We start from the raw sequence: 27988 nt of genomic DNA, 5'->3' as shown, positions 1-27988 counted from the left end.
ATATATATATATATATATATATATATATATATATATATATATATATAACATGTAGTACTTGTATCTCACAAAAAGAACGAGAACCATCCATCTAATGCCTTCCAGGAAACCTCAAGGAAACACGAACAATAAGATCCTAAGAGCTCCACTTGCATCCCAAGGTTTAGGAATCTACAAATTGTTACCAAAGGTAACAGCCAGTTCTCCAAGGTGAAAAAGTAATGGGGAAATGCTCCCTGGAAGTCCCTCAGCCAAACCACTTAATGATATCATGGGAGGAAACCTTAAGTAACAGTGGATAGGGTGATGGGTTGATGGTGGGACTAGATGATCTTAAGAGTTTTTTTCCAACATTAATTATCCTATGATTCTATATTACTAAAACTTTATCCAGCTACAGATGAACAAATTTATTTTGTTTGTGCAACTTTGCATTGATATTTTAAAACAAATTATTTTCTTTTGATTTGTTCTCACCAAGTAATAGTTGTGAATGCAAAATGTTTTGATAAGCACAAGGGCACACTGTTTCCTTGAAAGCAGTGAATAGACATTGCTAGACTGATGGCTTCAAATGCATACTGTCTCTTTAGGTTTGAGATGAATAGCCAGCATAAAACAATGGTGCAATATGTAAGTGGTCTAAAAAAAAATAAAATACTCCTTACTTATCAAAACATTGTGTTCACACTCATACATGAAGAGAACATAAATGATTAGAAAGAGCTCAGAATTCTCCTTTCCAGAACGAAATGAAATTAATGTAGTAGTTCTGAATTCAAAGCTTTTGGAATTAAGAAGGGAAAAAATGATTTCAAACAAATGTCTGAGATTGCGTCCTGCACGAGCAACTTTCAGACTTGCAAGGACTGTTAAAATACTTGCTCATCAAAATAAAACAAATAAAATAAGCCATAATAGTTCTGTTTAACAAAAGAACAACTTATGTATCAGTACTAACCAATGAGTTCAACTGCTTATACCATTTACAAACCAGAACATCCTTGACTGCCAAAGGCCTAAATCTTGAGTTCTCTGCTTAAAGGATTTGAGGTACTAACTTTCTCCTTCAATCACAGGGATATTTCCAAAGTTTATGTCCTGATAAAACAGAATGGTGAACATTGGTTCTTGTTAAAGCATAATTCCTCCTGGAGGCTCTCTATAACGGGAATCAACAAAGTTATGTAATACAAATGAAATAGATAAGGTTCTTCATTTTATTTTAAATAGGCTTGACTTGTTTCATAGCATTCATTCCAGTGGTTTCCAAACCACAACATAAGAAGCCTCTTAAACTTAGTAGATAGGGTACTGTTCCAATAAGTTTTTAATATGTATGTATCAAATAGATAAATTCTCAGTGCTAAAAGACTTCAGGAACAGAACATAAGGTAAATGTGGTGACTAGCAAACTTACATTTTTAAAAAATTAATTTTAATATATAAATATATTTAAAAAATATATAGATGTTTAAGTACAATGCTTATTTTTATATATATGCACAAATATATGAAGACACATATATATTTACATATATTTAACTTTAAGCTGCTGTTGATATGAATCACTGTATGTTTGTAGTAGAGACTGCCTATAAAGAACTATGAAAGTTTCAAGGCACCATTTTCAGTGAAACAAAACTAAAGAAAATCTCTAAGCACAACTGTTTCCTCTATAGTGTTACTAGATTTGTGTTTTCCATGTATGAAACAACTGGTATTGAGTAGTGTTTCAGAGTGCAGTGTATCTTCCTTTGCCTCCTTTCTTTTAAAACAAGCATTAGCAGAAGATAACTAGTGTCTCAAGCACTGTTTTGGTATAACAGAAAAGCACATCTGGAACATAAGTTTCTGAAGGTGAGAATGCAGTCTGTCAGGTGTAAAGGAGATCCTGTCCACCTATCCTCTGTGTTGCAGGTGCCAAGCAACTAAAACCTCTATGTCTCCTGGCTGGGAAAACTCCAAGTATTCCTGGGATCTGCTGGAAAGTCATCTGTTTCCTGTCACCACTCACTTAACAGAATCACAGAATCACAGAATTGTAGGGGTTGGAAGGGACCTCCAGAGATCATTGAGTCCAACCCCCCTGCCAAAGCAGGTTCCCTACAGTAGGTCGCACAGGTAGGCGTCCAGGCGAGACTTGAATATCTCCAGAGAAGGAGACTCCACCACCTCCCTGGGCAGCCTGTTCCAGTGCTCCGTCACCTCACTGTAAAGAAGTTCTTGCGCATGTTTGTGCGGAACTTCCTATGCTGCAGTTTCCAGCCGTTTCCCCTTGTCCTGTCTCCACGTACCACTGAAAACAGACTGGCCTCACCACTATGGCCCCCACACCTCAGATATTTATAGACCTGGATCAGGTCTCCTCTCAGTCTTCTTTTCTTGAGGCTGAACAGACCCAGTTCACTCAGCCTTTCTTCATAGTGGAGATGCTCCAGGCCCTTCACCATTTTTGTGGCCCTCCACTGGACTCTTTCCAAGAGGTCCCTGTCTTTTTTGTACTGGGGAGCCCAGAACTGGACACAGTACTCCAGATGAGGCCTTACAGAGTAAGGGATAGGATCACCTCCCTCGACCTGCTGGATGCGCTCTTTTTAATGGACCCTAGAATGCCATTGGCTTTTTTGGCCACGAGGGCACACAGCTGGCTCATGGCCAACCTGTCGTCCACCAGGATGCCCAGGTCCCTCTCTGCAGATCTCCTCTCCAGCAGCTCATCCCCCAGCCTGTACCGGTGCATGCAATTATTCCTTCCCAGATGCAAGACTCTACACTTGCTTTTGTTGAACCTCATCTGGTTTCTTACTGCCCAGCTCTCCAGCCTGTCCAGGCGTATCAACCAATCCTCCCAACTTCGTATCATCAGCAAACTTAGAACCACAAATATATTTATCTCCTAATATTTTATGTATTTATTTTTAAAAATGTTAGGACATGATTAAATCCAACCTTATTACTAAAGAAACTGCAGAGAAACACTCCAGTTTTTGTTTCCTGGCTGGATTTTAGGTGACCTTTCCCAAGACATTTCAAATATCTTATTTATAGTTCCTTGGGATGAAGCATCATTCACTCTTTTGTGCTGTTCCCTTCCTGGTATAGGGTATTTTCATATCTGTTCAAGAAGATGATTAGCACGCATTAGAAAAGTAAAGCAGTAGCTTTTAGTGAGTGGTAGGAAGTAGTAGAAAAGTTTATTTAAAAAACAATACTCTGTAGTTTGCTCCAAAAGTAATGCCTCCCATTTATTTTTATGGAATCTACAACAGCTACAAAGAGCACAATAACACTGTTTGGTAGAGGAAATTTTCAACTACAAAAAAAATTTCCAACATAATCACCACCCTTAGCCATGCATTTTTGCCAGTGACGTGCAAGATCCTGCATGTCACACTTGAAAATACCTGTATGGCTGTCCAGAATGTGGCTGGTCACAACACTGCTGAGATGCATCACCCACTGCCTCACTGTGCTCACATTCACTGTTTAGTCTCTAGCAGTGTTCAGCAAGCATCAATGAATGTCAGTGTCAATGGGTGCCATTTTTTTCACATGGAGGAAGTCAGTGACACACTTTTACTTCCTACACACTTCCATGTCAGACACCACTGTGTCAGACTGCCCCTCTACTGCTGTTACGCAGCAACAAACTGTAATGGAATACTGTCAGGAAGGTTCAACCTCAACTGCCTTACCAAAAACAGCTGCCTCTGAGATTGTGGGCCAAAAAGTAAAGTAGGAGACTTCTCTTTTGGAGCAGCTCTCATATGTTTTTTCTGTATTTAGAAAGCATGAACCAAATCAAGTCCTGAATCACAAGGATAAGGTATGAGATTTTGGTAAGCATGGAATTCAGTTGCTTTACACACAGACATGGCTATTTTCAGTATTCTTCTGGAATGGAGGGGGTTCCATGCCTGCAGAATTGGATTCGGTTCCTAGTTGAGGTGGAATGTTGGCTCAGCCAGTAAATTCTGGAACCACGCAGAAAAGGAGTTTTGAATAGTAGTACCATTAAAAAATATTATTTTCTCATAGAGTATAGTTTAATGTATTTGTTGCTATTTGGGTAAATCATCTCCTTCAACAAATTCAGGAGAAAATAAAGAAAAGGAAATTTGTATCCACATTTAACAGTCTAGCTCAGTCCAGAACGCATTCCTGTGGTCAGAAGGTGGCATATCTAATTACAAAATAAAATAAAACCCACATTTTTTTTTCTTCTGGAAAGAAAACATATGAATAATATTGCAAATAGAAAAATTCTTATAACAACATTAGCGTTTATCAGAATACACTCATTTTAAAGCAATTATATGCATTTAATACATAACATTTCTTTACACTGCTGGTGTGGTTTTCATCAGCCATAGATAAATAAGAATCAAGCCTTGAGTAGAAACAGTAATTTGTAAATTGCTTAAATAGTATTTTCTAACTCGGCAGGGTAGAGAAAATTCAATATCTACCTTCGTATGCCTGAAAATGAATTTCAGTACTTTATCCAAACTGAGGAAATTATCTGTAGTAAGAAATAACTAAATAATTGCCAGCTAAATTGGGAATAAATCCAAGAATTAAGAAACATGCTTTAGTTGAATCATTTATTTTGTCTATGGATAGATCTATTATTTGAAAGGAATTTCCTTTCTTCATTTAGTTGATTGCTTTTGTGAAATCTCAAAAGCAGTGCTCAGTTGTGAATATGGTAATACTTAGCAATATTTCCCATGAACCTTAAATTGCATATAACATAATCCATCTCTTGTGGGATATAGTCTGCATTTTTTAAATTTTTTCAAGAAAAATGTCATTGGCTGAGTTGAAGAAGCGCACATAAATAGCACAGCAATCCAGTAATGCAGAAATGTGAAAGACCAAATTGATATTACTCTTCATTTTATGTATTATTGCATTTTGTTTTGCAATAACTGAATCCCTTAACATTTGCTTTTAGAGTTAAAAAAGACAGTCTGTTACAAATTACATCGCCATACTTCAATTTTCATCTGCATTTAACCAGAAAGTGAAATATTGTCTAACATTTTTCCACTTCGGATTCTCTTCCTTTCTAATCTGTTATTCTTTATATATTGCCCTTCTCTCTTCTACATTTGTACTGGTAAGTCTCCCCTCCCATAAAAAAAGAAATGTTAACATCATGCAGTTTAGACATACCAGCGTTTAAGAAATCATTTCTCAAAAATGTGTACAATGCCAAAGATGTTCCACTTCACATAGGTCATGAGATACTGATGCAATGAAAATCAGTGACCTCATCTAAAAAGCAAATAAAAACTTGGCAAAAATCTAAAATTACCAATAAATGATCTCCTATCATTAAGAAGGAACTATGTGGCTCAATTTTGACCTCTATAACCTAAAAAATTCCAGGGAATAAAGAATCATTATTTTTGAAAATATTAAGAATGGTGGAATACAGAAGTTGCAGATGTTGTGACCTGGGTGTATACGTCAGTGCACAGTTTATGTGTAACTCATCATGAATATTGATCCTGTGGTTTGAAATGCACAAGAGAGGCGACTCTTTAAAGGTTTTGATTAGCCAGTCTTTTCATGTATAGATAGTAAGAAGAAAGCAGAAGCATAGATTCTAGTAACTTAACAGGAGAAATGACTAAAAATCGATAACTTGAAAATATACAATAGCAATGATGTCTGTTTCCAGTAGCAGGATTCTGTCCCTATTGTAAGATACCCATTTTTTCATCCACAGAATGTAGTTCAACACAGTGAATGGGCTTTTTGTCTCTTTCTCCATTTTGAAATGTGATCAAAGTGCAAAAATATTCTTGAGAACTGTGAGCCTCGTAATTAGTCAACACTTAGATTACATCTTTATCTCTGCATGAGAAACAAACTTCATAGCTATTTTGATTTTTTTTTAATTTACTCTTTTAATAAGCTAAGTGTTCTATTGAAAATCTACCTGCAGAACAGATAGGCTTAATAATGGAACAATTTAATGTTGAAAGTAAAGGCTACAATTTGTCAGTAAACTAAATGTATTTCCAAGGGTTTGTTATTTTAGTTACTTTTTCTAGGTCCAAGACCCAGCAAAGCATTGTGCATAAAAACAGTCTTACCTTTAAATATTAAAGCTTTCTACAATCTCAGTTAAATTAAGATCTCTGCATATTACTTTAAACATACCAAGATTTAATGATAAGCTTTCAGTAAGTTACTAAATTTTACTGAAAAGAATAAGTATAATTTGAAATAAGACACTGTGCATAGGTAGAGTTTTTTATTCAATAGAAAAAAAAAGATTTTTTTTCATCTCAAATAGAAAGCAAAACAATTCTGAAGATAGTATATTAAGAAATCTCATAGCAAAAGTTGTGTGTTTCATGAGTTGTGAAAGTCATGAACATTGAGAGCATCAGCTTGGCTAGAATTCTTGCTGGTTTACATAACTGTAGAAACCACAGGTCAAAGGAAAGAAAAAGAGTATCTTGAATACAGAAGTTATGTTTTTTTCCCAAGGCTGAATGATGACTTTTGCTTTGTGATTAGGATCATGCAAAAAAGCCCTATGCTGTAAATAACTATATTTCACTAACAGTTTACTACCTGGGTACAGCAGTTAATTAACAGATTTTTCAAGAGGTGGACTCTCAGCAAAATATCCTTGACAGATAACTGTTCCTAAGAAAGACATAGACACAGCTATAAATCATTTATTTAAAACAGTAACTGGAAGTTTTGCTTGTCAGATTCTTAAAAGCATAGAAGTGTTTCCTTGAACTTTTGCCTTACTTTGGCTGCCAATATATTACTAGCACCTGGGAGAAGCCTCAGGCTCAAACAGTCAGAAACACATGAAGTTCCATTTTGCTTTAATAAGACTCTCCTTCCTGTATTAGACTTTGTTGTATTATTTAATTTATTCTACTACTAAAGCTTAAAAAATGAAAGTCTGGCTTACCTTCAGAAGGCACTTGAACTTAGGTTTATAGTAAAAAATGCTCCCATTATAAAAGCTAGACCAGAATTTACTAGCTTTTCTAATTCTTGTTGAGCCATCCTCAGTTCTGCAAATACTGTGAGTAAAATAAATAAATGACTTCCATTGCAAAGAACAGCAAATGTGAATGTCATTGTGAGAAGATAGCACGTATTTGTTTCTGATTTGTAATGAATTTGACTATTTCTGATGGATATGCAATAGTGAGGTAAGGTAGTTCGTTCTTAAGGTCAACTAGTCCATAGCCTTTTACTGACAAGGTTGGAGGTCATAATATTCTCTGTACTGATGGCTTATGGAAGTACTTTTGGACTAATACAGAGGAGGAATAATGCAGTACACCCATGGCATAAATATACAGAAATGTTCTACTAACTGAATATCCCTGTCTGTAAAAACACAGAGGTACACTAGAACATGTTTTTTATTTGCTTCCTTCAGGAAGGAGAGGAAACAGGAAGAAATAAAGGAAAAAAATATGGGCTCATTACTGCAATGCTTCTGACTTAAGGTTTGATTTAATTTCCCATTTTGTGCAGTGTGGCTCCTGTTTTGTATGAATAACTTAGCACATCTCTTCAAATCTTATGAGTTCAAATTTAAAGGCAAAATTCATTAAGATCTCATTTAAGAAATAATAGTTTGAACTTTGTGGAACTCTTCTAAGTGGACTACACAACCTTTTGGCTTTTCCAGTTACTGTCTCACTAACTTTCAAATATATATTGCAAGAAATTAGAATGTGGTTATAAAAAGTACTAGTTTTTTGTTTGTTTGTTTGCTTGTTTGCTTTTTGTCTTTTTTTTTTTTTCCCCCACCATGTTATTTCAATAGCCCTTTACCTAAATGGCCACTACTTCCAACAGCTAATAATCACATTTTGGCCAATTAACAGAGTAGAACTGCTTGTGTTCAGATAATTCCAGCATCAGTAGTAATCTGACTGGCTATGGCGCTCATTTTTCCAATGACATTCAAGTTACAGGCTGTTGTGGGGAAACAGCAAATCTCTTTTCTAAAATTTACAATTATATATTTGAACTTTCAAGGCTGCCAAAATATGACACAGTCACAGTGTAGTGTAAGTTCTCAGAATATATAACAACCGTGTTTTCTTTTCTGGCAGCTCATAGATCAAAGATTGTAATGGCTTTTCCATTATAAAACTTGTAAAAGTTTGGCATCATGTGAGTGTCACAAGCCTTTAAAAGAAAGAAAAAAACACATCCTGTAATGCTATTGTAGGCAGCCGTAAGCGTCACCATTGAGATTACTATTAGAATGTAAACTTCCTGTACCCTACTTCAGAATGCCAACAATTGAATTACTTATTACTTTCATGCATACCCAGCTGCATAAAAGGATGTTAAACTACCCATAAGGATCAGCAATAAAATATTTAAGATGAATTTATTCTCTTGACAGCTGAGAGACAGTATGTGATCTAATGACTAATATGTCTGTTTGGAAGTCAAGTCTCTTATTTTCTTCTTGGTTGGTACTTTGTATTTGCTTGCTTATAGTAAAAGGCAATTGATTTCTGAGCATCTAGGGATGTATATCTTGGTGGAAAGGAGAAGTAAGAGATGAGATACGACATGGCAGGATGCATAGACAAGTTTGAAGACATGAACAGGCTGTATTGAGAATAAACCACTCAGAAGTACTGGTCTTGTCTTTTTTAAGTCTTAGTTAAAAAATTAAAATTGTTTCTAAAATGACAGGAAAGAGGATAAGGGGATACCTATATGACTCATGCTTGACTAGGAGGGGTGTATCTACTCTCTCAAATGAGTGGTCTTACTGGATGTACCTTCACTGTATTCAAGAACAATTTAAGTATTTTCTTGAACTGGATGCCACTTGATCCAGATGCATGTTTCTACTGCTGACTGTAGCAGCTCCTCCCAGACCACTTGATGATGAGAAAGAAACAGCATTACGGTTTATCAAGGGGGTAGGATTCTGTATGTGGGAAGAAAGCACATTAAAATACAGTCATTTGAGATAAACCATGAAAGTGTTTACCCACTCTTTGTGCTTCTTTATGGTTGAAATAGTAGTAAAATAACTTAGTGGAATAATAGACTGTAAGACTTTCAAGTCTATTAAGCATTTTATGTTTCCTTGGGAACTTGCCCAACTTGACACTTTTAAGGATTTTTCTCAGTAACCTGCCATAGTTTATGTTGGATAAAGCAATTGCTTCCATACATGGAGTTAACATTACATATGTATGCTTCTAAATCACACTCATTCACATAGTTGTGGCTGCAAAACTTCAAGTGAAAAATGTGCTTCAGTTTTTAATTATAATTCCTTGCTGTAAGATTATGAAAAAGCGAACTCCACAATCACAAAGCCATTAGTGTTTTTATCCATGTCCCAGCAATGTCACTGTCAGATTCAGCAGCAGCAAACACACTAGTTCCAGCAGGGATTTGATATATTCATATGATTGCCTAAGTAGACCTATTCTGTAGCATGCCTACATACAATGGTCTTCCCAGATATTGGCACACCTTTCTGTTACTCTCTGTCATTATTTCAAGCCAAAGGACTCAGATGTAGGTATACTGAACTGTAAACACAATTTTCCTTGTAAATTTCATTGCCATTAAGATAAATGGGAAAAGATATGTAGCTTAGTCAAATTGAGATATTTCTCTGTTGAGTTACTCCTTGTAGCAATTTTTTTCCATAACTGCCGATTTTTATAAAAAGTTTTAGTAGTAGAGACAAGTAACATAATTCTCATAGATTATTCCATCAAAAAACCTAGAACACTGAAAGTTAAAGCAATTTCTATGAAGAAGCTTTAGATTTTTCTTTTAGCTGTAAATTTGTCCGCAAGTTCTGTGGCTTCTCCTTGAGGCCTCTAACTCTGTGCTCTGTGAGCCATTGCAAATTACAGCTGTAGCCAATCAGATAAATGAATGAATAATTTATCCTTGGAATGGTTTAAACAAAGAGAATCAAAAACATAAATAGACCCATCAATCCCACAGCACCAATAATACCCACCAGAAGCCCTTTTGTGATTGGTCAAAATGAGAGATCACTGCAAAAATACAGTGGTGAGAATGCAGGTGTCACCTGGCAGCCTATCCTCACAGTTATGAGGAAACTCAACCTTGACTGTCATGTAGAAGGCTCAAACTCTTTCACTGCAAGAGATTTAAACATTGTGCTTCTGGGATACTTCCAGTAGCACCTCTGAATGCAAATCTCTTCTGATTTTTGTGATACGAATCCATACATCTTTCTTTTCACAGCTTGTTGGACATGGGTCATAAATCCCATGTTGTCAGAAGCTTAGTCCTACAGATTGTGTCTGTTGGTAGTAATTAATGAGAAAACGAATTTTGACTTTGTAGCTGCTGAGAATCTTGAACATTAAAATTCCTAAATGATCACTAAAGAAAGGAATTTGGTAGAAAAATCGGAGTTTAATATAACTCATGAAGTGTAAATCTGGGACAGCAAGTGGATATTTTTGGAGGAAATGAAACAAAGAAAGGAGGAAGAAGAAACAGATTTCTGCACAAGATATCTTGCATCAGCCATCACAGAAGCCTCTGTGTGTAGAAGAGATCCTATAATCTGCAGGACTCTTGTCTGGTAACTCTCTCTTACCTTGTTCATATATTGTGAGCACAAGAGTACAGCTATGTGTTAGGACAACTTCTAACATGTTCATGTGATTTTGATGACAAAGCCCATTAATTTTAAGAGAATGAAGCATAACCAAAAAGTTTCTGATACTGTTTCTCCGCTGAGCAAAGAGAGAGACATTTCTGCTCTAAGTCCGTAGAAAGGAAGGGTTTGTATTAGTTATTCCTTAAAAAAAAAAAACAAAACTGTTTTGAGCCTGCATGCATGGATGATCTTTATCACTGCTCAACTTCGTTGAAAAGTAGCGGGGCAACACATTGGAAAAGATGGGCAACCGAGTAACTGTGTTCAGACTAGTAAAGAAGTCCACACATCAGGAACATAGACATGATTTCTGCTGTCAGGCCTCATGAAGCCTCAGCCAGCTATTAGATTCATTATCTTTTGACCTCACCATCCACATAGAAGAGACAATGCAGATACATCTGAAGTCATCATTAAGTGTTTCCCTTGCTTCTGCCACAAAAATGTGCTGCTGTGGCTATCAGCAGAAAGGATAGAGCATTGCATATGCAAGGAGCCAAATCTACAACAGATTATGAGATGAAGATTCCTTTTCTAAAAACATACATATGTGAGTGAAGAAATTAAGAATTTTTATGTTGTACACAAAAAGTTTCATGCATATGTGGAAATAAATGATAATCTCAACTTCTGGAAATCACATAAATTTTAAGAGCTCAAACCAAATCCACAGTATTACAGAACCATGGGGACTGGAAAGGACCTCTGGAAATCATCTAGGTTCCCTAAAGTAGGATGCATAGGAAAGCAACCAGGTGACTTTTGAATATCTCCAGAGACGGAGACTCCACAGTCTCTCTGGACAGGCTGTTCCGATGCTCTGTTGCCCACAAAGTAAAGATTTTTTTTTTAAACTTGTATGGAACCTCCTGTATTCAATTTTGTGTTTGTTGCCTCTTGTTCTGTCACTGGGCACAACCAAAAAGAGCTTGGCCCCATTTCTTCAACACTTGCTCTTTAGATATTTATAAGTGTCGATAAGTTCCTCTCTCAGTTTTTGATCCAAGTTGAACAGTTCATGGTCTCTCAGCCTTTCCTCATAAGGAAAATGCTCCAGGCCCCTAACTGTCTTTGTGTCCCTACAGTGTACTCTCTGTAGAAGATCCCTGTCCTTCTCTTACTGGGGAGCACAAAACTGCACACTGTACTCCATACATGGCCTCACCAGGACAGAGGACAAGGTGAGAATTACCACCCTTGACCTGCTGGCCACAAACGATTTAATGCACCTAAGAATGCCATTGGCCTTCTTGGCCATAAGGACACACTGCTGGCTGATGGCCAACCTGTTGTTCATCACGACACCCAGAGCCTTCTCTGCAGAGCTGCTTTCTATCATGTCAGCCCTTAACCTGATACATGCGGTTATTCCCTTGTATGTCTTTTACTATGTACAACCCTGCAGTAAGTTTATAAGCTTCAGTTATTAAAAGAGTAACAACAGTAAGAACCAAAAGAAGATCTGAAATGAAGGATTACATCATGTTGACTGCCTTTCCCTCATCACCGCACATTCTGAAATCTGTTAAATCGTTCCTGCCCCATGAAATGCCCCCTGGGAAAGAAGGAGCAGGTAGTCGAGAGTCACTTTTGCCTTGGGGCAGGACCTGAGATCACCACTTTCTCCAGAAGGTAGCTTGAGGCTGTTTCCCTCCTTTTAAGACTTCTACCAGAGCTTTTCCTGTTCTACAGCTCCCTCACCATACAACAGGTACACATATCTGTGGTGAACTATACCTGGTGAACTATAACACATAAGCTTAGACAGAGCTGGCTTCAGGCTGTCAGAGTAGGAGAGCTGGAGGGGATCTGACCTGAATGGCTGTCTGCCTTAAGTAATTCACAGCTGTTTGATGTGAGTGTTTTCCCAGACTGTATCTTGGTAAGAGCAGATATGGGTAAGATAAGGGTTTCCCTTCCTCCTGTTTCAGTCTTCATGTCCCAACCCTCAAAAACAGAAAAAAAATAACTAAAAAAACAGGACCCCCCCCCCTCCCATCCAAAACAAAAAAGCACCAAACCTTGGTAGGAAAGAGGCAGAGGTATATCAGTCAAAAAAGAGTTGTATTCATTCTGGATTGGCCCCTGCACTCTGTCTGACTGGGAAAGAGTAGATGTTTAGTAGATGATAGAATAGATCTACTAGAGTAGATGTCACTTGGAACCTCCATTTTGGAACACTTCTGTAACTAGCATCCACAGTGAAGACTCAGGCTTCAAAACTGTGGTTTTAATTTTGCCAAGCTCTGAAAGCCTCTCTGTATTATGTGACATAGGATGCCAGCTGTTGAGCTGGCAGCACCTTTTAAGCTGGAAGTGAAAGCACTACTAATAGTACTAGTAGCAAGAAAATAAAGGTTATGTATGTCTTCTTTCGTGAAACCTCAGTGCTTCAGTGAAATAAGGTTTGGGGTCTTTGGAATCTTTCCGATTCCTAGGAAGACTAAACATAAAGCTCAGCTACAACTTCCCAGAAGGGCTTTTCAATAACACCTGGCACCAAAATCATTCTTTGGAGTTTTGTTTGTTTGCTTTGTTTGTTTTTTGTTTATATTAAGAAAAAAAGGTTTTGTATTACAGAACAAATTAATGCTTCAACTACACCCATTCTAGACCCTTAGAAATTTCTAGATTTTCTCTGAGATTTTCTCTGAGATTTTCTATGATGGCCTCCTTTTCATTACTCTTGCTTTTTTTTTTCCTTGTTCCTATAGAGCACAAGTCTTTTCCTATTTGTAAAGTTCTCATAGATCTTGCCTGCTGTAGAGGCAGGCAAAATGAGTAGTATTTTCTGGTCTTGCATTTGTGAAAGTTATTTTCTGGAAATGTTTGAATTATACATACTCTCAGATTTGAAAGTCCAAAGAAAAAATTTCTGCCTGAGGAAAAAAAAATAATCTGTAAGTAGTAATGAGCAAGAAATGAATAATCATTTCAAACCACAAATTTGCTTGGGCAACTAAGAATCCAGAGAAACGTGAAGTATAAAGATACAGTGAAGTAAAATGTTTTTTCCTTCCTCTTTGATTCTCTATGAGATTGTTCTTCCTACAGCCCTGTTTAAAGATCCCACCACCACTTCTAAATGAACACTAAAATGCAAAAAATCTAAATGTTACAGTTTTGAAATTTCCTTCAATTTAAGAAAGAAAAGTTATATAAGAACACATCATATGGCTGTCACAGTGAGGTCTCATGCATTGACAGCTTCTACACAGCTATATACTGTAGAATACACTGAAAGGAAGTTGTCGTGGTGACTGTCATATCAAATATATCTTTTTAATGTAGATATTTAAAAATCAAGCATTTATGTTATCAATATTACCTTGACACTGTGCGAATAGATTGGTTTTAAATTCTTTTTAATCAAAAGTAAATATTTTGGGGAGGAACATTTTTCTTTGCAGTGTCATTCAAATTTTATTTTTTAATTCCTTCACTATATTAAAATAACAAAAATTATTGTTTGAATTCAGAACTGTATCAGTGGTTACTGATAATAGTCTGTTGTAGTTTAGGTTTATATGAGGAAACTACATAAAAGTGGACGCAAGAACACTCTTACAGTCCTGTGGCCATGAGATATTTCATAAAGACAATAAAATTTCCAGTTGCATATCTCTATAGTATTGTCATCTAGTTCATTATGATTGCTAATTAAATAAGCATAGTAACTAGTTATTTGCACATGTAGGAAAACTTGCCAATATTTCCATCATGCTTAAGTATCATTTTTCCAGTTTTTAAATAGCTAACGGCATTACTTTATTAAATTTCCTTTTAAAAAATAAGCTATTAATTTGCAACTTAATCTAACTTTACATATTTTATGATGTTTGGTTTTATTTTAATCCCCTAACTTTTGTTGAAACAAATAAACCCTACAAAGCTTTCTTCTTTGCTCTAATAACTTATCACATGATCGTAACAGGGCTTTTATTGCAAAGTGAGAAAACAAATAAACATCAAACCAAATTGAAATTAACATTAAGTGGCTTTTTCTTTTTCCTGAGAAATTGTGTTTTCAACTGCTCTCACGTTTCCCTACACTTTTAATTATAAATAAAAGCACCAAGGTAGTTAATTAGTTCTACTTGTGCTAATGAATAGTAGTTTGGAATAGTCTAGATTACTAACTTACTGCCCCATGATTATATGATAAATTAATGCAAACATGTGTTACAAATATATGTTTGAAAGAAACTGTGGAATCACATTAGCTGTCTTAACATGCTACTTAACAACATGGCATAATTCCATTTTAATTGATTTATAAAGTCTTCTAGTGTTTTAAAAAAGTAACATTTAATTATAATTTCTTCTAAGGTTCTTTTGTTGGGGGGGGGAGGGGGATGCTTTCTGAACTGAAATGAAAATGTGCTATAGAGATCTTTCAGATTTAAACATTATGAGAAAGGTGAAAGAATCATTAAATGGTCTACTGTGAAACCAGCTTCACCTTCTTTGTGTAGCTGAGGATTCAGCTGAAGCTGTAGCAGTGAAGTGACTGGACTCCTATGTAGGCTTAGAATGTCTTTCGTTTTCTCCTTCTCTCCTCCAAGGTTTCTTCTTATTTATTTATTTATTTATTTTCCGTATGGCTCTTGGGAAAAAAAAGGGAGAAATATAAGTGTGAGAAAAAATAAGAAAAATACTTGTGTTCTGAAATTCATAACAGATGGAACATCAACTTGAGAGTGCAAGTATGGGTGCATATTTATCAGTGGGCAGAATGGACACGCATGAAGAATGCCACTTATGGGACAAGCGAGGAAATAGAGGACAGCCAGATAGGAAGTACTCATCAGAGCTGCAGTCTTGACGTAACATTTATTACTTCTCCAGGTCAAAGCACTGGTAGTGCTGGGGTAATGACAACCAATTAGCACAAAAGAGCAGATCTGGAGAATCATCTGATAATAAAATAAGAACAGGTGACTTCTGTGAAATTACAATTGTAGTAGTGGAATGGATTTTGCTAATGAGCAGACAAAATTCATGGACAGTATTTAATATATTTCTCACTATTGTCTACTTTCACTAATGAAGCCTGTATATTTGTGAAAAGTTGGAGTTTAATACACAGTAACAGTGTTTCCAAGTTCATAATTTTTCCCCCTTTTGTAACCATGTTATGCACAGTCAGTTCACATGTGCAGTTTGCGGTAACTCTGAAATTAAGTTGATTATCAAAAAAGATAAAAGTGTTTAACTAACTGATCTGCAGTCAGAGCACAACAGTGTTTACAAAGCATCTAGGTAAGTAATTTCAAATAGTGAATGCTAGACAGTAATATACTAGCACAGAGTGTTTACTGTGACATTTTTGCATGACAGTTTTGAGAAATTATTAATTTTTAAGGGGATAGAAGAGACACAAAATTCTGCATGTGTGCCCAATGACACATGCCTGTTTGTGCCTAATTCATTGGAAAAATTGCTCAAGAACTGTTCAGCCATGTTCGAATAAGCTGCCAAGGTCAACGGGACCTTTCCAAAAGTACTGGTTATGTGAGGTAAAAATGCTTGAGGCAACTTCAACTCATTTTTGTACATTTGCTTGTTTTATTTGGAGAGCAGATAATCTGGTGTTTTTGACAGGCCCATCTCTGGGCACTTATGACAGCATAATCTGGAAGACGGAGAACAGGAGTTTGGTTTGAATAAATTCTAGAACCCAGTAGTATAAACCTGAATGTTATGGATCCACTGAGGTTGCTGAAAAAGTCTTCAGACACTACAGACTTTTAACTCAAATTGTCTTTCTATGACAGTAACAATGCAGACACACACACACACACAAAAAAAAAAAACCAAACCAAAACAAAAAATGCACATGTAAATGGAAGTATTTCTGGTCCTGTAAGCAGTTTCTTGGATGTTTCCATGAGGTTTAGAGAAAAAGAGGAAGGCGTTGAGATTCAATTCTGAAATGACTGATATGCAACTTTTGAAGGCATTTTGAGAGGAAGTTAAGGAAACAGTATACCATTCACTAAAGCTGGTGCTTGGTGTGCCTCTGGAAACAGTGGTCAGATAAGAAAATCTACCTAGGCAAATACTGGTCATGTGTACATATGTAAGGTTAGGTGTGTCGGTTTAGAAAGTTGTAGTAAATGAGAAACTTTGCTGCATGAAACCTGATCACATTCACCTTAGTTGCTTGCTCTTCCAGCCATTGTTTCCCTAGGGTGGTTTGGTTATGGCTTCTGCCCATTACAGACAGACTTCTTCAATAGAAACTCAAAGATTAGAATTCAAATCTATCCAGGATTTGGTTAAACTTTGAAATTTAACACAGTCCATGAAAAGAGAACTAGATCCTTCTCCTTTGAGAGTGAGTGTGAACAGGACTAGGCATAAAAAAATACTGTGTTTGGAATAAGAAAGTCTCATGTATAAGCAAGGCTGCTCTGGGTGTGGTTTGGTTTCCAACCTGGTGGGTAAAAATCACCTCCAGCAAGCTATGTTGCCCTGGCTTTTGGGAGTTGCATTTTCAATGCTTGGCTTAGCAAGAGTTTCCTTTGCCCACAGCTCCAGGTTCCCTGAGGTTTGGACTTGGAACACCTCATGTGCAGCCCCACCTCCATCCTTGGCTGTTCTTGGAGCTGACTGATATTCTTTTGGCAAGAATATCCCTGAGGCAAAGCAGGGCGATGATACAAGTTCACCTCGCTTACTGGAATGCCATTTGTACCATCCAGTGCTTTTTTTGCATTGTAATTATTTCCTGGGGGTAATTGCATGCTTTTTAGACTTTCTTTTGCGCTCCCATGCTCTGTGCAGAAAGGGCCAGAGGGCATTGCTGAACTGTTCCCAAGGATAACTGTAAAGTTTGCTAGCCACTTTGACATTATTGTTATTTATAAATCCTAGACAAAAGAAAATAAAGGGCTAGAAATTGCTAACTCCAGTCCATCTGATCAAGGTAGGGAGTTGGTCCGATGGTTGACAGTTGTTTTCCTGATTGCATTAGATATACACTAATGATGTTCTGTGGTGTGAAAACTTAAGCTACGTAATGATACTCTTGCACAGATATATGGATTGAGTATGTGTCAATGTGGGGAAAAAAACACGAACAAACTTTGCTGTGGGTCCATTTCTACACATATCAGCCAGAAAATTCACCCAAAAGAAGAACGATGTGTTTATATTCCAAAGAAGTGAGGAAATGCATTGTTTCATATAGAAAAAACTCAGGGTTCAAGGGGGGAAGCTTGAAGCACAGTTCTTAGATGGTGCTGCTCTCTGGTGCTGAAGCTCAGAACCGTCATTTCCTCATAGCTCTTTCTAGCTCAGAAATAAGGTTTTTAAAAAACTTTTAATTATTAATTATTTTCAATATCTGTGGTAAGTAATTTAATATGGCAATGTAACATTGGTGTGTCCAAATATTTCTCATCTGTAAAAAAGATTTGAATGCTTGCTGGCAAAGAAAGAAATGTTGTGTGAATATAGAACATCCAAAATTTAGCTCTTTTGAAAGAGTAGAAGAAACATCCACTTTGCAAGTAATGCAAAACATCTTACACAGGAGCATGTAACAGACCTTAGCTAGTTACAGCGTCTCAGTAAGAAAGAGCTAGAAAGAAATTAGCATTACCTCTTCTAAGTGCTATTTTTATGTTCTAAATTGAATAACTGTTTTTAGTTTCAAGAAATTACCAGTTCATTTATCTTAGTTCAATTCATAGTAAATAATTCAGCTACTTACTATTTAATAACTACCACAAATTACTTGGATAACGGTTCTTTTACTGTTCCTAAAAATTAAAAGTATTAATTTAAAATAATTTACTTGCCTTGCTAAAAGACTCCACATTTAAGGGTAATGGCTACATATTAAAACAGTCAGACACACAAAGTCAGCCACAAAACTGAAAAGCTTCACTGCCATATATTGTGAAACTTGCATTGTAATCTTATGAGTAAGCAATGGAAACTTCATCTTAATTGTGTGTTAGCAGTAGAAGCTTACTTCCACACTGAGAAATCTCAGTATAGTTGTATTCTTTTTAGCTCCTTGAGGGAAATTGGTATAAATCTTCCCTGGAATTTCATAATATAGCAGCAGATTTTGTATTGAGAAGCTTATTTTCCTTCTAAGGAATAGTCTTTAATCTTGCAGGAGAAAACTCAGTTTTCAGTCCTGTTCTATCTAGTTTTACACTTTTCAAATTTTACTTTTTAAAGTGCCCTGAGTGCGTATGTTTTTTGTGTCTGAAGATTTTGTAAATCAATCTCTGAAATCTATGCAGGCTGAGCTTACAGTGAATTGTTTATGACTTAAAAAAAAAGTTCAACAGTAGTTTCAGGGCTGTCAACTTCTGCCACTGTATATACATGGGATCATGGAAGGAGGGGCCTATAAGGAAGGAACAATAAAAGAAAAATTTCGAAAATGTTGGGGGAAAAAGAAAAAGATTTTGGAGGAGCATAAAGTTAAGTAACAGGAAAGGAATTTTGTTCCTTGTTGAGTCAGTCAGCTTATCTTTGTTTTTGGAGTCTGTGACGTGTGCATCTATATACATATAGACAAACATGCATCAATATGTGTCTATGCACATCCATAAGATTTCACTATCTGCTTGCATTGTGATGTCACCTCACATAAAGGGGCTGGAAACTACAAAATCTGTCAGAGGCTGAGCTCCCTATTCTGAAGATAGGGAAAAACCACTGAAGTGAACAGGACTTTAGAATGTATCCATGCACTTTGTTTAAATGGGGCCTGGATTTTCTTCCTGGATTCAAACTGAATGAGAACTATAGATTTCCCTTTGATTTGTGGTGTGCCAATGTACATATTTCAGACCTCCTGGGCAAAACTTGCACTATTTTTTAGCTGTACACTTTAATAAATAATGGACAAGATAGTAGAATTAGAAGTGTCAGACTGACTGAAAACAATGAGAGAGAAACTCCAGGAAAACTCAGTCACCCATCTGACATACTGCTGTTTTAGAACAGTCTGCTCACTGTATCCAAAATAGTATTATAATTTAAAGGCTGTCACATATGGAAGATGTTAGCAGTTTCCATTGCCTTGTTCCTCTTGGTAGATGCACCCACTGAACCTATACAAGGTCCATTCCGAAGTAGGTGATTCATGAAATGTTTTCATGCTTCTGGTTCTTATAAAAATTAGTATATGACCAATGTTTGAGATTTTTTTTTTTTTTATATTGTGTTTTACTTTAGAGAAAATACGATTACAACATTACTCTTAAGAAGTCTTAACATTAGTAGGTGGAGATCTCCTGATTAAAGTCTATTTAATTATTAGTACAATCTGCATGACAAAATGCAAACTTATTTCTAATACAGGGCACTTACATGATCTTTATCGCTTGTAACTATTACAGAAAAAACAATAAATTAGGCTTCAAAATAACACCTGGAACAGAACTCCCTCTATAAACCTGTTTAACCTTTTTTTTTTTTTTTTTTTTGTGACACACTGGAATTTATTATTTTGAAAGTCTTGGAGCACCTGGTCTGTGATTTTATCAGACTTATAAGAAATGCCTTGGAGGCAAGTGTGGGGGAATGGTTAGAACAAGAACAAGAACCATGATACTTTAAAAAGTGCCTTTTATCTTAACAGATTTAGTTTTCAAACTCAGAGCACTCTGGACTGCAGCTCACTCTGACAAATCAGTTCCTAAGGTGTTAGTTACATTGCAGTTAAATAATCCTAACATCTCTGGTGGCTTTCTATGTTTAACCTCTCACCCTGGAAAATTTGATTAAGAGATGAATGTAGATGGAAAAATATACCAAGTATTTGTTGTATTTTTTACCCCTTTGTAATTACTGTTCCTTTAACACTTTCTGAATCCAAAACACAATGATGTGAACAGTACATTTAAAAGGATGCAGGCAGTTTACAACAATCTAATAGTGACTTATCCTGAATCCACTCTTTAGGCAAATACATTATGACCTTTGAAATTTTTTCTGTTATTCAATACGTGCCTCTTACAGCAGAATACTTTTACTCCCTAATATTCTGTCCCAAGCACACAATGATATAAATATCAAAAATCCTTTTTGTCATCAAATATTTAGATTACCTAAAAGATGATTTTTCTCAGATGTTCTGTCTGAACTATGACTGCTCCAAATTCCATGTGAATTAACTTTACTGTCAGCCTCAGTGGGACTTCTCTTATCCATTGAAGAGAGGAAGCCATCTCAGATTGTGATTTAGGAAGCTCACCTATCCACTAAATGAGACTATTGCAATCTGACTGTCTCATTAGTTGAATGTGGTCAAAACGTATCTTGAGTAATCATTTTCATTTGAAACTTCTGCATCAAGAATTGCCTGTTCCCAAAATAGGACTAAAGCTGCCTGTGAGTGCAACTAGAGATACAGTATTTTTTTTTTTTTGCTAACTAAGATATTAGGCTTGTTGCTTAACATGTCTAAAATTAGGCTAAAATGAAAATTCAAGAATGCAAATAAGCATTATATTAATGATTAGAATAAAACATTCAGATCACTTCAAAAAAAAGAAAAGGGAAGAGTCAGAATTTCATAACACATTTCTCTGCAAAAATGCAAGTGCACAATGTGAGTAGTAAAGGAAAGATGAATGTTTGCTCCAGTGAGGATCAACTAATTTTGTTTCCTTTCCCATCTGTCCTCCATGTGAGTCCGTCCACATGAAAAATCCCGCTTGGTGAAGCCCCACAGGGATGGCATCCATATCACAGCAAACGCTGGGACCATTCATCACTTTGGTGCCTGGGATAATTTTACAATAACCTTGGCAGGCACACTTCTACGAAAGATGATTTTCAGCTGTAGGCCTGAAATCAGATTAGATATTGTTGTTTAATCACTGCTATAGTCATATTCCCAATACACAGAAGTGAAGTTTCTGTGTCCTTTTTATTTCTTTATTTCAGTGTTACACTTTGGATACATAAAAGGACTGTCTTATAAAGTTATCTGCATCATAATATTAATCTTGGACAAAAACTAAAGGGATAAAATTAATGTCAGTTAATTAGTCAAACTGTAGTTCAGTTAAGGTTATTTTATCAAATATTTAAAGTTTCATAAAAGGGATAACAAATGAAAAGTATGGGGTTAGTGTAAGCCCTGAGATAATTGATGAGTAACAATGGAGCTTACAAAAGAAAGTTCACATATGTCTGTATGACAGTAAGATTTATTATTTTTCTGGGTTGTTCACTTCAAAGTATCTTTAAAGATGGTTATTGTAAAATAAAACAAGGCAGAGTTGCAATCAGAGAAAAATTATCACCAAAAATAATCCACAAAAAAAGTGGAAAAATGAGTAAAGGTAATTCAGAATGGCTCCTGGTTTTTGAATTGTGGCATACAGAGAATATTAAAGAAGAACTGTAAAGGTAAAATGGGGGAAATTTCTTCCTTTTTGTTATTTGCCTGTACTTGGATTCATCGTCACATATTGCTCCTAATGCTCCACAGTCCAGTACTCCCTGAGGTTGCTGAAACCCTCTGATCAGACTCTAATGAGAACCGGATCAAGGCTCATGTGAGTGCACTAGAAGCTCATTTCTTTCTTTTTATTTTTTTTCTTTTTTCTTTTTTTTCATCAGGTTTAAAAAAAGTCTGCTGTTTTCAAAAGACCTTGAAACATAAGTGTGAAAGATATGTGGACTAGAAACATATGCATTTTGCAAAGAATTGTTTTGTGTACCACTGCAAAGTTTTCACTAAGAAATCTATAACCAATAAAAACATCCTAAGAACTCACTCCCTCTCTTTTGAAGCACTGAGGAAACCAAGGCCCATTCTTGCTGAATATAAGTTGATTTATGCAAGTGAAGACAAATGGTTCTCAGTAAGCAATCATCAAATTCAAAGTGAAACTCTAGAGCTTTGAACCCACATGACCTGAAGCAGAAACTAGTGTTCACACCAAACTTTGCAAGACAAAACTGCTGAGTCTGTAGGAAATATCAGCCATTCATCTGAATACTCGGGAAGAAAATTGTTTTGTGAATATCAGCAATGCAAACTCGTTATTTTTAACTTATGAAATTTACAACTGCTTTATTTGGCATCTTCCCATCTCTTGCATTAATTTCATGTAATGAAGTGTTTTCTGAGAAATAGATTGATACCCATTCACCTAGTCAAAAGAAAAAGAAACTAACAGAGTGCATGTATGATTGCATTTTCTTACAAGAGGGTATGCAGGAATACAAATATTCTTTCTTGTACATATATATGGTAACAACTAAATCAGTTTCTGTATATAGATTCCATCAAAAGTAATCATGAAGCCATATATCCAGGTACTGGAAATTTAGTGATGATCAGTCTGTTCTATGAGAGGTAGGCTGATCAGATAAAACTGGTATTAATTTTTAATGGAATTATAAATTTGCTTACAGAGCATTTCTATGTATGTGTGATACAAATACTTATATGACTCACCATCGTAATGTATTCTATTGCCAAATCTTTTGTACAAAGTCACTATACACCACTTTCCCATCTCCCTACTCCTCAGATTCTTCCATTAGTCCTGTTACTATTTATTTTCTCCATTACAGGAGGTCCTTACCATCCTTGAAGCTGTATAAATGGCAGCTATGCCAGATTTCTATTTACCACCATTCCCCAAATCCTATTGTTTCTTTCATCTTTGTTTGGGAAAGAATGTCATTCAGGCACCAACATAGTAACCTCTATCTAGGTGAAGAACTTGTTTGGTCTCACAGTATTGACTTTTTCTTTTTTAACAAGTGAAAAAAATTAGTGAGAGTTACTACAGATAGTCAAATATTAATCCATTTTGAAATCATTGAAGAAATATAAATGGATTGAAACTAGACTCATTGAGTCTAAAATAGACCAGCTAAAATGAGTCATAGATGTATGCTGTGATTTGCCAAGGAAAACAGAGATTTCTGTTATACTCTATCCTTTTAAAGCATTTTAAGGTGAAAGCACAAGACTGATAGAACTTTCTTAGTGATTAAATTGAATTTCTTATAAGTATGTCCTGCTCTTCTTTGCACAGCTCTAGGAAAAAAAAAAAGAAAAGAAAAGAAGTCTAACTTTGATTTATATTTTGGTTTCCAACCTTTGAGTTCTTGATTCCAGTTGAGGTGCTATCATTCCTGCTGGTTGGAAATGTAGTGAATTATCTTTCTAACCTGTATGGACACTTTGGTTGACCCTGGATTCTCTGTTTCTAACTATTGCTGCTGTTTCTTAACCTTATTTTTAGAAACCAAAGCATTTATGCACTGTAAGAGTTTTTCTGTGTCCTGACACTTTACTCATGTCAGGACTTGGTAGACACATTTCCTATCAAAGTTACTCCTTTATTCTTCCTGATGCCCAACCTCATTGTACCAAAGCTTTAGTGAGGCCGTGGTCAGCCTCCGTGATCCAAAACTAATGAAAATGTAGAATAGTAACATTCATGTCTGTAGAGCTTGAGTGCATGTAGCTAGGAATAAGGAGAGGCAGAGTGGTTCCTTCAAGCTCTTACCGCCCATCAGTGTTACACAGGAGGTCTTGGGCTTCTGAGTGTGTGAAAATGACATTCAGCTTCCAAAGAATGCAGTTTATTTTCTCAAGTGAGGACTAGGTGTAAAAAAGTTGGGAGATACTATTTCTGTAACTACTGAGATCTGTTACAAGGAATTGTGGTCCCTTTCCCCTGAAAGAAGATTTAGGAAAGTGAGAAGTTGGAATTTGAGGCCGGATAAAATCATGTCTGAAATAAGGTGTGCATTTTTACTGATGATAACTATTAAATACAGAAGTGACTAATCACAGGATGTGCTAGATTTTCTACACCTGAAATCTTTCAGGAAAGATTGAGTATGTTAGGGGTTATCACTTGTTCATCCAGAAGTTATAGGCAATATTATGCAGAAAATAAGATCAGAAACTCATAAGAGGCCCTTAGGGCTGTACAGGTATATGAAAGTCAATGGCATAAATTTGTGAATGTTAGTGGCTTTATTCTAGGCTGAAACTTTTAAATTTAGTTTTCTGCTTTCTGTTATTAATGATGACATGTTTAATTCTACAGAAGCTGAATTCTGGCTGCAGTTAGATTGATGCAACTCCAGTAACTTCAGTGGAACTGCAGGATTTGATGCAAGGGCATTTCCGAGCTGGCTGAAAAAATTATTGCTACTTAATCAAAAGATTTACCTTGAGAAATTTGTTATCTCAAACATTTATTCTGTGGAGTGTGTACATTTTCTCTAGGGAAGAAAAAAAAAAAGGAAAGGAGCATTTAAAAATTACGCCTAATAGAGGAATGCGTTTTGAAAGGATAAAAATGTCTCATTCAGCAGTTGAAGACAAATGTTTTGTTCCTAATAGTATAGCCCAAATTCACTCACTAAAGACTGATAAATTCTAAATAGCGCTTTGTTTGGGAAGGAGTTTGTATACTTCACTCTCATTCTTTCAGGTTGCTATCCACCATACTGAGCAAAATCCCACAACTTTACAGGTGGAGCCACATTGCAGCTAGTGACACAGACAGATGACATATTTATTAGCTTGTCAAAGCTTCCTCTGTTTATGGAAGACTCACCCAGCTAAACAAAACAGTCTGCTTCCCATTGGCTAATTGAGCTGGCCCCTGTTGAGAGTCTCAGCAAAGTGCTTGATGAGGCATAAAATGATGATTAATTAATTTACTGCTCAGTTGATCATCAAACTGAGAGGTTTATGATTCTCACAGCGGTCAACACTCTCTCTTCAGTGTGCAACAGCATGAGCAGCCTTCATTCTGGCCTGCTGCTGCCTTTGCTATGACCTGAGATATGGTGGCTTAACACAGAGAAAATGGTGAAAAATAAGAAAAACTTTCAAAAGGGAAGTACTTAGTAGTCTCTTTGTGAGAAGCTTGGTTGTGCCAAACTACTTCTCAGAGAGGGGCTTCTCCTGTCTCAGCTTTAATGAAATCTACTTTGCTGGACATTATTTTCGTTCAGTGTGTTACACAATAACCTCCCTAAAAATCAATTTTGTTCTCTGATTACATGTATAAATGGCAGAATTGTAAAGAAGTTATAGAGATAGGGTTTTACAGTTGCTATACAGGTATAGGTGTGTTAGAAGAAATCAAAATGCCAGTACAAACACTCAGAAGGGCTTTCTGTTGAAAAAAAACAAAGAGAGATTAATGTTAGTAATTAAAAACTCTTTAAATCCTCAGGGAACTACAAAGAATTATGAAGATTTGAAGATTTAAGAGATCACGTTCTGTGTATGGTGGGCAACACATTTAAAGAGCATTCAAAATCCACATTTTTTTTTGCATTTGCATGCATTTACATCTTGTGTGCAGTCACAAAGTGTTTCACATATTTTTGTGTGTATGTAAACTTTTAAATATTTGCATTATGGCAATATATTAGATGTTTTTTCTCTGAAATTTGTGTGTGGTGTCTGTTGTTCATTACCAAAGTGAAGATAACAAAATTCTCCTTAGTCACAGTTACTTACTGAAGAACAGTGCCAGGTGAATCAATATACATATAAAAAAGTAATTGAATCCAGTTCATGTATAAGTTTTATATCAGTAGTTTGGTCTAAATTTGCATATCAGATTGGTGGCAGAAAACATGTTTACGTAAGGACCTGTATGCCAATCTATACATGCTTAGAAATCACTTTTTTCTCTTCTTTAAGACTGTACCAATGTTGACAAATGTAATGAAAGACTCAAGTAACAGTCTTCATGTCTGAGCATTTAGGTGAGAAATAGTTTGTATGTGTAGCAGGACAGAAGAGAGTGTCCATTTGCAAATAATATTTTTCACCAAATAGATATATCCACATATTAGAAGAGGTTCTGGTTATGAGGAACCCAGGCAGAAAGTTAAGTTTTTAAATGTAGAATCATAGAATCACAGAATCATAAAATGGCTTAGGTTGAAAGGGACCTCAAATATCATCTAATTTCAACCCCCAGCCATAGGCAGACTTGCCAAACACTAAATCAGGCTCTAGATCAGGCTGCTCAATGTCCTTCAGGGATGGGACATCCACAACTTCTCTGAACAAACAGTTCCAGCACCTCAACATACTGTCAGTGAAAAATTTCCCCTTAACATCTAATTTAATTTTCCTCTCTGGTAGTTTAAAAGCATTCTCTCCTGTATTATTATTACCTGCTACTGTTGACTGTTGATATTGCCCAGGTCATAAAGAAAGAGTTTCTGAAAACAAATTTCAAAACTACACTTCAGATAATGAGTTAGATTTACTGTCATCTGATGCAAGCTTCATGCTCTCTGATTTTTTTTTAGGTTTGTTAAAGTACTGTTGAAAGAATAACAAAATTTAGTAGCTTGCTCACACAAGAGTATAGGCAGTAGAAAAAGCGGACTTGGCTTTGTCATAGCCAGGCACTGGTGGTTGGATAGCTATATTTCTTTTGGACGACTTTATTTCACTGTTTTTTTTGCTTTGTTTTGTTTTGTTTTTCTATTATCCGTATAGAACTCTCTACTGTGTGAATGCTTTTTGCTTAAAAACTTTTCCATCTCTGATCTGTCTGATTTTTCCCCACTCTTATACATTTCAGTGGTCTAAAATTCATCATTCTATAACTGTATCTGCTTTCTCTCATACTATTTTTTATGATCGTCTTCTGAAGGTCTGCATAAAAATGCATAGTGCTTTATTTTTATAGCTTCATAAAATGTAATGGAAAAAAAAAACATTAGCTAATCTGGTTGACTACCTTTGAAACATGGGTTGTAGAATTTCACCTGGTTATCTCTACAATGAGCTGAATAATGTGTATTTAACTAAAGTGTATCTTCCAGATGGATATCTAGTTTTGATTTGAAGACATCAAAGGCTACTTCCCTGACAGTTTTGAATACATCAAAGAGCATTGAGCTTGTGGAAGATAAAAGAAAAATGAGCTAATTGCTTGGATGCTAAAGGGAAATTTACAGCAAATATTTTGGTCTTATTCTGGCTTTTAAAAATCTGGATTAGTGGAAAGATTACAAGCCATTTATTACACATGTAAAAGTCCTCACATGATACAAAACAAAATTTTGAAAAAAAAAGAAAAAAGAAAAAAGGAAAAAAGCAAGTAAGATCTACCATAGTCTACCATTGGTAGCCTTTGTAAATTACAGGCTGAAGCAAAAGAAGAGGTACCCTTCCCTTCCCTTCCCTTCCCTTCCCTTCCCTTCCCTTCCCTTCCCTTCCCTTCCCTTCCCTTCCCTTCCCTTCCCTTCCCTTCCCTTCCCTTCCCTTCCCTTCCCTTCCCTTCCCTTCCCTTCCCT

The sequence above is a fragment of the Lagopus leucura genome, unplaced genomic scaffold, assembly GCF_019238085.1.
Source record: "Lagopus leucura isolate 7727_CA_CO unplaced genomic scaffold, USGS_WTPT01 Super-Scaffold_100002, whole genome shotgun sequence".
Classification (NCBI taxonomy): domain Eukaryota; kingdom Metazoa; phylum Chordata; class Aves; order Galliformes; family Phasianidae; genus Lagopus; species Lagopus leucura.
This window is presented reverse-complemented; position numbering follows the sequence as displayed.